This window comes from Balaenoptera borealis (assembly GCF_965194805.1).
Source record: "Balaenoptera borealis genome assembly, chromosome: 7".
Taxonomy (NCBI): domain Eukaryota; kingdom Metazoa; phylum Chordata; class Mammalia; order Artiodactyla; family Balaenopteridae; genus Balaenoptera; species Balaenoptera borealis.
This window is the reverse complement of record NC_138864.1, coordinates 117,226,428-117,239,171: the sequence shown is the minus strand read 5'-3', so window position 1 is coordinate 117,239,171 and position 12,744 is coordinate 117,226,428. Positions and strand designations below refer to the sequence as shown.

Below are 12,744 nucleotides of genomic sequence, written 5' to 3'. Positions count from 1 at the left end.
ATTCAGCATCTCGCTCGGCTTGGCTTCCTGCCAGTTCCAGCCCCGCCCTCCGGTGCCTCCTCCACCCCACCCGCCTCCCCTGGAATCCGGCCTTCTCACCCCCTCCTGGGTAACACACCACGACGAAGGGGCTCCCAACAGGAGCCATTTGTCTGGGCCTCTGCCCTAAGGGGTGGGAGGTGGGGATTTCAGAGCAGCCTGGAGATCCCCCGGGCATTCCCTTCTCTGGGAGGGAGGGAGGGAGGGAGGGAGGGAGGGAGGGAGGGAGGGAGGGGGTGTGTGTGTGTGTGTGTGTGTGTGTGTGTGTGTGTGTGTGTGTGTGTGTGTGTGTGTGTGTGTGTGTGTGTGTGTGTGTGTGTGTGTGTGTGTGTGTGTGTGTGTGTGTGTGTGTGTGTGTGTGTGTGTGTGTGTGTGTGTGTGTGTGTGTGTGTGTGTGTGTGTGTGTGTGTGTGTGTGTGTGTGTGTGTGAGATGCGGGGGACCGGACAGCAAACTATATCAATCCCCCCCTCCCCCCGCCTCGCATCCAAGCAAGCACGGACGGTCTCTTCTCATCCCCGGGAAACCAACACCCAGGTTTCCGTGGGGAGCACCTCACAGGCGTCACGTCCCCTCTTTGCCTCTCCCTCACTCCAGTGCAGAGCAAACAGAGGATCCCTGGCACAGTGTGGCTGGAGGCCTCCTGCCCTCCCTGCCGCCGCCCTCACGCTGGAGACGGATGTGGTCCACGTGCCTTGTCCTGACACTGAAGACCACACACTGGCAGCCGCCTCCCCGCCCTCCAGGGAGGAAGCTGGTTGGGGGGTGGGAAGGAGAACAGCAGCGGAGCCTCCCCCTGAGGAGGCGGGGGGACCTGACAGGGCCCCGTCCCAGAGGCGGAAATCCACAGAGAGCCGGTTCCCGCTTTACTGAGCTCTCCTTGGTCCTTCCCAGCCCTGCTGACCCGGAGTGCCTGCCGCAGCCAGGTAGCCGTCATCCGTCACTCTTTGCTCTGGGGGCTTCCTCCACTCTCCACCGTAGTCAAGGGCAAGCAGGTGATGGGAATGGGAAAAGAGAGGTCAGGGTATTTTCAGTCTAAAGGAGATTTATATCCCCTTAAACAGGTCAGGAAATTTCTCTTCTATGCCCCTGTGAAACCAATGGTTCCCTTTTCAGTAACTGGAGTGTTTCTAGGAAGAATCTCGGCCGCTCTGCCAGCACTACAGAGGACAAACCTGCAGAAGCCCCAGAGCCCCTTCCTGCTGCACTTGGCCGGTACCGGCCCCTGGGCTGTGCAGACCCATGGGAGCAAAGGTACTGCCTGGAGGACTGAATGGAGAAGGGGTGCTGTAAGGTGTGCGCACTTGGGCCAGGGATGGACAAGTGGGCTGGGCAGGAAAAGAGAAATGCAAATTGTTAAAAAGAGGGAAGGGTACTGCTGCTGGTGGATGAAAGCAAAGTGCTTTACTTAGAAGAAAACAGAGCAAAAGGCAGGAAGGGAAATAGAGAGAGTAATTCCTCTTCCAAAAGTCCTGAGACAGATGATAGTCATCTGTGTCTCAGGTCAGGCAGGGCTGTGCCTCCAACACAGACTAGATACACTCTGCTGTCTCCCAAAGGCTTGGTCAAAAAAAGCTGAGGATCATGTTAAGTTGTTGATCTGGAAATAAGGATGAAAACCAGAGGTCAGGTCTGAGTATTTTCACTGACCTGGGAGGATATTCACCATCACCCTGTGAGCCTGATTTTGCTAGAGCCATGCACGTACAGCTGGTTATTTTGCCCTCAGACCCACATGGTAACTCAGGGCAGCTGCAGCAACAACTTATAAGGTAGGTAGGACAAGAAATATTCCTATTTTGCAGGATTTAAAGAAGTTAAATAATTTATTAACAGTCTCAAACCCGTGAACTAAAAAAAGGAGTGAGTTGGCTTATTGAGTTGTGTGGGAAAGTAAAGTTAAAATGTAATTAATGTATCTAGTATTTCTTCCTCCCAAATTAAGCCAGGATTATAGTTACAAGATTTTTTTTTTTAAGACAGAAATTCACACAGAAGGGGAAACTAGGAAAGGAGACAGCGGCAACAGAAGATTGGAAACCGTAAAGCTGAGAGACAGTGCAATTGCCTCAGCAGAACTGAAGAGCTAAGGCGAGAGCCAGCAGGGGGCAAGCTGAAAACCATCCTGCCAAATCCCCAAAAGGCTCAGGAACTGGCATCAAAAACCACCTTTGGGGGCTTCCCTGGTGGCGCAGTGGTTGAGAATCTGCCTGCCAATGCAGGGGACACGGGTTCGAGCCCTGGTCTGGGAAGATCCCACATGCCGCGGAGCAACTGGGCCCGTGAGCCACAATTACTGAGCCTGCGCGTCTGGAGCCTGTGCTCCGCAACAAGAGAGGCCGCGATAGTGAGGCCCGCGCACCGCGATGAAGAGTGGCCGCCGCTTGCCACAACTAGAGAAAGCCCTCACACAGAAACGAAGACCCAACACAGCCATAAATAAATAAATTTAAAAAAAACAAAACAAAACAAAAAACCACCTTTGGATCAGGAAGTTAAGCAGAGAGGAGGGAGATAAAACAAGGATTTGGTACAAGTTGTTTGAGCTGGAACTAGAACCCTAGCTCCCCCCACCCACTCCACACCTCTGGGGCTACCCCCTTTCCCCTACCTCCCAGGGTGGAGTGGGCGTACTTAGGACTGGGGGGTTGACAAGCTCAGGTGGGGGCTGGCCGGCACAGCTGAGGGTCATTATGCACAGAGCAAGTTGTCTGTGCACATATAGAATGTTGAATGCTTACCCTTGAGACCCCAGACCTCTTCTGCCTGGCTCTCAGAAGCAGACTGCCCTGCCTTTGCCCTATCGCCTGGAAGCTGGGAGAGACCTTTCTGGTGATGACCAGCACAAGAGAAAATATCTAGACACATTGTTACTGTGTGTTGCGAGGGAGGCACAAGCAGCCGCTCCAACCATCTACAGTGAAGCTTCCCATTGGCAAGCCCACCCCCGACTCAGGGCTTCCAGGCAGCCCCAAATACCTGAGAAAAGCTATAAGCTGTGAGAAGAAGAGCTTGAGGAAACAAACTGCAGGGAAAAGAAAAAATAATTAAAAATTATTACTGGGAAATGCCAATCAAAACCACAATGAGATACCACCTCATACCTGTCAGAATGGCCATCATCAAAAAGACCACAAATAACAAATGTTGGTGAGGATGTGGAGAAAAGGGAACCCTTGTGCACTGTTGGCGGCAGTGCAAATTTGTGCAGCCACTGTGGAAAACAGTATGGAGGGTTCTCAAAAAACTAAAACTAGAACTACCCTATGACCCAGCAATTCCACTCCTGGGTATATATCCGAAAAAAACAAAAACACTAATTTGAAAAGATACATGTACCCCAGTGTTCATAGCAGCATTATTTACAATTGCCAAGATATGGAAGCAACCTAAATGTCCATCAACAGATGAATAAAGAAAATGTGATATATATATTTATACACACACACACAATGGAATACTACTCAGTATTCTACAAAAAAAATAACAAAATTTTGCCATTTGCAGCAACATGGATGGACTTGGAGGGCATTATGCTAAGTGAAACAAGCCAGACAGAGAAAGACAAATACTGTATGACATCACTTATACGCGGAATCTAAAAAATACAACAAACTAGTGAATATAACAAAAAAGAAGCAGACTCACAGATACAGAGAACAAACTAGTGCTTACCAGTGGGGGGATGGGAGGGGGAATACAGGGGTGAGGGTGGGAGAAACAAACTACTGGGTGTAAGATAAGCTCAAGGATGTATTGTACAACATGGGGAATATAGCCAATATTTTGTAATAATTGTAAATGGAAAGTAATCTTTAAGAATTGTATAAAAAATTTTTTAAATAAATTTAAAAATTAATATCCCCAAGAGACAAGAGAAGAAACATACTTTGCCTCCATGAAATAAGAACAGGATACTAATGAAAAGAACTCTCTGAAGAACAAAAATAACACCTTATAATAATGGGATCAAAATCATTAAAATTAATATTATAAAATCAATTCTAATTTATGGATTAACAGTCCTATCTTGTTCCAAAAGATTTAGGAGTCTTACAAAATGCACACAGTATAACAGGATAAAAATAATCAATAAGGAAATGAAGGAAAGAGAAAATAAAAAAATAAAATAAAATCACATTCACACACAAAATTTGGTCCACGATGTCCTTAGAAAGGTTTTATAGTCACCATATTTGGATTGAAGGCATTAGATATTATTTTGATTATCTTTAAATCTTTGTTGTTTTTTATTTGCATTTGAGAAAATCCCAAAGGCCACTCTGCCTATGGAATGACCCACATATAGATGGCCCCATTCCTGCCCATCCGCATTATCCCATGTGTCAATTTCATTTCTTTAGGAGTCAGAAACTGCCTTTTTTACTCTTTGTGATTGCTCACTGGGCTCACAGCAGTACTCTGCACCCAGGAATTTACATAGCTTGTACAGTTAACCCTTGAACAATGAGGAAAGTTGGGGCACCGACCCGCCGCACAGTGGAAAATCCACGTATAACTTATCGTCGGACCTCTGTACACTTAGCTTCTCTGAATCCACGGTTCTGCATCCATGGATTTAGTCAACCACGCATGTTGTGCTACTGTAGTATGTACTCTTGAAAAACACCCGCGAATAAGTGGACCCATGTAGTTCAAAACTGTGCTGTTCAAGGGTCAACTGTTATTTCTTTCCGCATCTTTTCCTGCCTTTTTGTAGAAAGAAGGAAGGAGGCAAGGAGGGAGGGAGGGAGGGAAGGAGGTGGGGGGGAAGGAAAGGAAAAGGAAAAAGAAAACCTAACTCAACTATCTGAAGCCATGGAAAAATATTATGCAGGGTCAGCCTAAGAATAATCCCCTTGGAAAGAACTTGGAATAGTGAGTTGGGCAGGCAAAGGCTGAGATAAAGAAAAATCTTTTCATGAATTGTGTTGGGTTTGAGTCTAATATCTGTACTCCACGACCGTAATGTTTGACATTCTAATGTTCAAAATGAGAAAGGTGTATTCTAAACTTTTTTAGAAAAAGAATTTAGCTCAGTGCAGTGGAAAGGAGCGGGCAGAAAGGGGTGGACGATGAGGGCAGTGGAGGAAGAAAACCAGGAGAACCATTACATAGAACTAGAAAAAGCATTCTCCCTCGTGGAAAAATTTTTATTTTGAAGTTTACACTCCTATTAACATTTAAATTGAAAGGTATTGCTTGCAACTCTACGTAGGAAACCAGGATATCTGCATTTAAATAAACACCACTCAGAGAAGAAAAATATATATGGGCTCTGAATTTCTTTCTATCTGCTCTTTAAAGAACTTGTACAAAAAAATTGATGAGGACTGGAATTTGTTTCTCATTAAAAAAACAGAGATGGGGCTTCCCTGGTGGCGCAGTGGTTGAGAGTCTGCCTGCTAATGCAGGGGACATGGGTTCGAGCCCTGGTCTGGGATAGATCCCACATGGCGCGGAGCAACTGGGCCCGTGAGCCACAACTACTGAGCCTGCGCGTCTGGAGCCTGTGCTCCGCAACAAGAGAGGCCGTGATAGTGAGAGGCCCGCGCATCGCGATGAGGAGTGGCCCCCACTTGCCACAACTAGAGAAAGCCCTCGCATAGAAACGAAGACCCAACACAGGCAAAAATAAATATATAAAAATAAATAAATAAATAAAAGATTACTATTAAAAATAATAATAATAAAATAATTAAAAAAAAAAAAACAGAGATGGTGAGGGTAAGTATGGGTTAGACCTTGCTGTGTCAGTAAAGACAGGAGATGGGGAGGGCAGACACTATATTAATGGTCCAGGGTGAAGAGTATGGCGAAACCAACAAGGTCATGGTCCTCTTTTGCTGGCCACGTGGGGCACCTCTGCCTGATATGAGCACTGCCTTGGCTACAAGGATGGAAGAGTGTCAGCTGCCCTGGGAGCTGGACACGCATTCACAAATTAATCAGTCCCTTTGGGGTTCAAGGTCACAAGAACTGGAGGGCAGAGCAAGGTGGTGAGGACAGAACTCAGTGCTTTTGCCCCAAGGGATCAGTCTGGAAGGTACGAAGTGGAGAGAGATAGTTGGGCAATGAACATGTTAGCCGGGGGATCAACTCAGGACAAACTGATTCACCGGGGAAGGAATATTCCAGGAACCAATTACTGCACAGCAACCATCTCTGAAGGAAGTGGGGTTTGATTCTGGGTAACCACACAGAGATTCAACAGATGGGGATGCAAGCACGGATTCTTGGAATCAGGCTGCCCTGATTCAAACCCTGGCTCTGCCATGTACTGGCTGCGTGAACTTGAGCACGTTAGTCCCTCTCTCTGGATCTCAGTTTCCACATCTGTAAGGGGAGGTTATAACAGTGCCTACTTCAAAGAGTTATTAAGAGGATTAAATAAGTTATTATGTATAAACTGCTTAGAATAGTACCTGGCACAAAGCTAGAGCTGTACAAATGTAAATAGAAATGGAAGACACTTAAATTAAAGCAGTTCTCTTTTTTCATACACCACATCTCTCCCACGTGCTGTACAGGAGCATACAAGAGCTAAGCAGCATGTTGGGGTTAGCCCCTAATTAAGGATTTGGTATCCAGGGGGAACAGGTTTCTGGGGTCTATTCTTGCACCTCTCTCAGGTACCAGGAGAGGCTGAGGTGAAGGCTTTATGTTCCTATTTGTTAATATTGAGATGCATCCACTCTAGAGTGTTGATGTTCTTATCCTCGGGCGACCCAAAACAGCTAGAGGCCACGGCAGCTAATAGCAGAGGTGCAGGGGCCATAGAGGCTGCTTGAAACCTGGGCTCTTGCATTGAGCACTGTACTGATCTAAAAGGAAGAGGCATGGGGCAAGACCATAACTTTTCAGTCATCTAATTAGTTAACACTGAAACAGAGAAGCAGCTCACAAATCTGGAGTAGGAACCTATGTTGATGTCTTCTCTGTATATATGTTTAAAAGGTTTTGCCTATGGCTTTCTTCCAGAGTACAGGTTGGTTCAACATCGTGATGCAGTTGTATTTAAGAAACCATTTTTATGTGAAAACAAAATAGTTCCTGGGTTTCCATAAGAAAGTGCCCTCTGCCCATCCCTGTGCCTCCATCTTTCTCCAAGAGCCCCGTGTTCCAGTCATGAAAAAACTGCAGTTCTCTGAAAGGCTTGGCACTTTCCTCCCTTTCCTTGATGGCGCTGTGCTCTCTGCCAACATGGCTGCCCACATGTTCCACCTGGCAAGCTTCTCATCATCCTTAAAATTTCCCTAAAAAGTAAATGTCTGGGAGGCTTCCAAGGTGCTTTAGCCGACACTGGCGTCCAGTGCTCCAGGCTCCCGTAGCACTTGGCTGATCATCACTCCTCTAGCACTTACCACGTCTTACTGTAATTATTTATGTCTCCCTTCCTCCAGCAAACGTGAGCTTGTTCAGGGCTGTGGTCGTGTCTGGTTTATTTTGTCTTCCCAGTCCCCAGCGCGTTGCCTGGCAAAAGCAGGTGCTCAATAAATGTCTGGTAAATGAGATCACCATCCCACCCTGTAAGGATTACTAAAACTGCATGCACCGTGGACAAAAGCAGAGTGAGGCAGATGCGCTTACCCAATTCAACCCACTTCAGCGACTCAAACGTCATTGTGACTTGAAGCCAACTTCTCTCTCCTCCAGTCTTATTTTTAAAAGCCAGCATTAATTATTGCTTAACAATTCAACGTAATTTTTTGCTTCTGTTTTTTTGTATACACAAAGAAAACATCAACATAGGTTCAGGTTCCAGATCGCATAGAGTCATGCAACATGGGGGCTCCTTACCATAAAGTTTAATGAGCACATGTGAAACCCCACAGATCACGATCCCAACAGACCTTTCTGTGCTGTCCCCACAAGTCAGGAAGAGACCGTGGGGGAAGGTAGTTGCTGTAGAAATGAGAAGTGGTTTCTGGGTCAGAAGACGGGCTTGACGCTTCCTGCTCCTCAACCCTACCTCCGGATTAGAGAGCTGCCATAAATAGAGACATTATGTGATACAGCCATATACAAATCACATCCACTGTCAAGACAAGGGAAGGCAAATTGCAAAATTTGTACCCGCCTGATGAAAGAAAGCTAGGTCAGCAGCTAAAGCAAGTGCCTGGAGAGAAGAAAGAATGGGGAAAAAACCCAGAACTGAGAGGCAGAGTCCCAAACCAAAAAAGCCTCAAGAATGACTCCCTTCTCCCTGCTGCCACACTGCTGAGCCAACAGCAGAAACTGCAGACAGGAATGATGAGAAGGAAACTGCAGCTCAGCCAACCAGATACACGCGAGTAGACCCACTGGGTGCCCAGTTCTCTGTCCTCGGGGGTCTTCCTGCCGGGAACGATGAGCTAAACCAATACAGTCGCTATTCCACCCTAGAGAAGCTCCCAGCTCTCCTCCTCTAGATCACGTGTCACTGACAGCTGCTCTGAGTGCAGAGGACAGCAATCGGGGTGGCAAGAATGTGTCCCCAGAGAGTCCCCACAAAGCAATGAGAAGACAGGAGCTTTAAGACACATTGGCACCTTAGAGAGCACTATGCTTTCCAGAAACATGCTGCAGGCGCCTGAGAACTGGTTGATGGCAAAGAATTTGAAAGGCCTGGGGAAGGGGAAGATAAATAGGAATGAGCATTTATTGTGCATCTACTATGCGCAAGGCGCTGGGCTGGGCAATTTACATAGGACACGCCCGTGAAGCCTCCCAGTGGCTCTATAAGGAAGATACTATTTCTCTAATTTTGTAGACTTAGATATGGAGACAATGGAATTTCAGTCGATCAAGGTCACACAGCCAGTCAGAGGCAGGCCTGGGAAACGACCTCCATCTGCCCATGCCCTTTCCATTCCTCAGTCCTTTCCAGATTCCGTGCCGCTTCAAACCCCAAAAGAGAATTTAACATTCAGTAAAATGTAATGGAATATCATTCAGCTATTAAAATTACTCTTGTGAAGAATGTCAATGACCAGGGAAAAGTTCACAGCAGACTATTAAGTGAAAATTAATGCACAAGCTTATCTATTCCATACAACCCTTAGGCTACGGGTGTACATACGTGCATCCATACGTGCATGTACATACGTGCGGGTGTACATACGTGCATGTACACCCACGTGGGAGAAGCAAGGGAGGAGTACCCCAAAGGCTAACAGGGAGCCTTTCTGGGTTGTGATATTTGGGGTTTTGTTTGTGCTTTTCTACAATGAGAATGAATTCCTTTAACAATGAAGCGTTGAGTTCTCTGGGAGATGTGAGCTTTACTGCTTTTTAAAGTTCTAAGTACAAATAATGAGGCACACCGAACTGATAGAAGACGCTGATCTCAGGCCTGGCCAAAGATTCCTTCTCATGAGTACCCCTTCTTAAAGACACACCGCCACTAAATAGTTTCTTTAGTCTTTTTAACAGCAAAAGCAAAAGACTTGCCAAGCTCCTCTTTGGCCAACAGTATGTACTGTGGAAACACTTGCCATTGGAGGGCAGTGCTTCCTTTACCTGGCAGCTCCAGCTCAGGCCAGCACAGGGCTCTAAGATGTCACTGCCCTCCGCTGCCATTCCTTCTGCATGTGATGCTGTCAGGGGCCCCTCAGTACTCTCTCTCTGACTATATCCCATGCTTTAGGGACTAGGTACCTTGCAGATACCCTAGAACCTCAGACGGCTCACACGAATGTCTCTTTAGCAATCTTCTCACCCTCAAACGTCCCTTCCACTAATGAGGGTCCCAGGAACAAGCACAGCAATTTCTGCTCGAACGACACGATGGTGTAGAGATAAACAAAACACTGAACTTGATGTCAGAAGACCTTCATTTGAGTCCCAGTTCTCCCCGTGCTGGCTGGGATGCGTCGTACAGGTCACACTGAACTCTTAGTTCTCAGGCCCAAGAACAATACAGAGAGAACAACAACGGAGCAGAGAACAGTGGATGGTGAGCCCCTGCTCCCTCCACATTCTCCAGCTGTGGGGCCACACGGCAGCCAGGGCTACACGTGGGTGCTGAGGACTTGAAACAGTCATCAAGCACGTGAGCTGAGACGTGTACGTGTAAAATACACACCAGCTGTCAAAGACTTGGTATGAGTTTTCATCAAATATCGCAATAATCTGTATACTGATTACATGTTGATGTGACAGTATTTTGGATATACTGGAGTAGATAAAATATGTGATTAAAATGAATGTTATTGTTTCTTTTTACACAGTTAATGGGGGTAGTAGAACATTTTAAATTGGATTACGGTTTGCACTATATTTCAATGGACAGCACTTTTTTTTTTGAATTTGCTGTGTTGGCAACACAGCATTTATTTATTTATTTTTTTAACATCTTTATTGGTGTATGATTGCTTTACAATGGTGTCAGTTGCTGCTGAATAACAAAGTGAACCAGCCATATGCATACGTATATCCCCATATCCCCTCCCTCTTGCGTCTCCCTCCCACTGTCCCTATCCCACCCCTCTAGGCGGATGCAAAGCACCGAGCTGATCTCCCTGTGCTATGCGGCTGCTTCCCACTAGCCATCTATTTTACATTTGGTAGTGCATATATTGGACAGCACTTTCTAAAGAGAAGGGTAAGACATCGGGCAGAACTTGCTACGAGGGTTTTGCAACTTGCAGTGTACTCTCCACCTTCAGTTTACACACAGAAGGAGATTAGGGGGTAGAGACTGAAGAGGGAGGGTTCTCAGAAGAGAGTCAGCAGAGGGCTGCGTGTTTCCCTTCCTCCCACGAGAGCTTCCCCACTCCCAGCACCACCTCCTCAAGCCAAGAAAAGGGCCCCTGAGAGAACCATTTAGAGGACACAGGGCATGGTACCTACATGTGGCCCGAAAAGATGAGGCGAGAAGCCGGTTAGAGTTGCTCATGAAAGCAAAGACAAAGCTCCGCATCCAGAGTCTGGCTGGGGAAGGATCCTGTGCTTTCTCCACGGGCCACGTGGAGGCCAACGAAGACTAAAGGTTCCTAGAAAAGACGCGACCCAAGAGCTTCACCTGGTAGGGTGTGATGGCTACAACAGAGTCCTGTGAGGGGTAGCACCAAAATTGGGGGCGGAGGAAGGAGTGGGACCAGGTCAGCTGGAAGGTGCACTGCCCACAACAGGAGACGATGAGGCGTGGTCAGTCACTGAGAAGGTTTTCCAGAGGAATCACAAAGGTGCCCTGCAAGAGACAGATCAGCACTTGGGCCGTGCTGCAGGCAGGGCACCAAGAGACAGCAACGCCACCAGGCAAACAAGACCCCGTGGGCCTTTGACCCATCCTTCTCCCGACCCCCCCGCCCCAACCCTAGAGGAAGCAGAAGTAGTAGAGCTAAAGGGGGGCAGCTATGGAACAATGCTGAAGAAGGAGCAGAACAGACCTTCTTTCTTACTGCAGGTTTCCAGGAGAGGGTCAAGCCCATGCACTGGGGAAGGGAGATTTAAAGCAGATACAAGACTGACATTCCGATACTAGATCCGACTCAAATGTTAATATCTACAAATGCAAGTTTACTAATACCTGAAGGTTACCCAAAGAAACTGTGGGATCTCCTATAGATGTCAACTAAGAACGGGAGATCAGACAGAATGGGGCTAAAAAGGTTGTAGTGAGAATAAAAGTTGTAGATGCAGCCTTTTCAGTAGATTGGTTAAAAGTGATCTTATACAAGTCATATCTGAAACAAGAATGGTAACAATACAGCCAGCATTTTTCACGTGTCACGCATGTCCTAAGCACTTCCTATACCTTATCACGTTTAATCTTCCCAACAAACTGATGAGTGTATAATGCTCCTTTTATGGATGAGATAATAAGTAACTTGCCCCAAGTCAGGCAGCTTGCAAGTAGGAGACTCCAAAACCCAGGCTTTTAGTCACTTTGCTCTGCAGTCTCCTGGAGTCATTGACCAAGTGACATCTGTGACAACAGCCCTCTGTAAACTGTAAAGCACCACCACAAATACCAGTGATCATTTATGTTCCCTGGCACGCTGCAAGGCAGAGGAACAAACCCAGTGCACCCAGTGGGCGCCACTGGTATCATCTAATGTGCATTTAGCAGCCTCAGGGCACACTGGTCATTACAAACAACATGGGAAATCCAAGACAAATAACTTCTCCCCCTCCCCGGCCCTTCCCCAAGTCTTTAAATTTGCAATTCAGGCAAATTTTGTTTTCTAATTTAGAAGTATGATAATGAAGGGCCTAAGAAGTGTGTGCTTGCCTCTGGCCACATATAAGCAGAGAGGTTTTCCAAAGCCCGTGTGCATGGGGTGGCAGGAACAGGCAGTGTGACAGAAAAAAAACCAGGGTGCTTTGGAGTAGTAAGGACCATGGAATAGTGGGTGAGCGCTGCCCTGGGCAACAGGAGATCTGGTCTTTGACCCCTGCTACTAGTTCTATTACTTTAGGTAAGTTCTATAATTGCAGGGTTCCTCGACGTTCTGAAATGGGGATAACAATACCTTTCCTGCCTGGAGGTCTGGGGGTAGACCAGATGATTCTGCTCTAGCAGCTGTGATACTCAGCCCCATGCCAGCCTGTCTTTAGTTCAAGAGACGGAGCACAATTCAAAAATAATGGGTAGGGCTTCCCTGGTGGCGCAGTGGTTGAGAATCCGCCTGCCAATGCAGGGGACACGGGTTCGAGCCCTGGTCCGGGAAGATCCCACATGCTGCGGAGCAACTGGGCCCGTGAGCCACAATTACTGAGC

The 12,744-nt window shown here is 47.0% G+C and overlaps 1 protein-coding gene across 5 annotated transcripts in view; it reads right to left on the bottom strand.

Annotated features, from left to right (window-relative positions):
* The window catches only part of TMEM178B (transmembrane protein 178B), a 366,100-nt gene that overhangs the window by 44,562 nt on the left and 308,794 nt on the right, over positions 1 to 12,744 (bottom strand). The window lies entirely within an intron of this gene.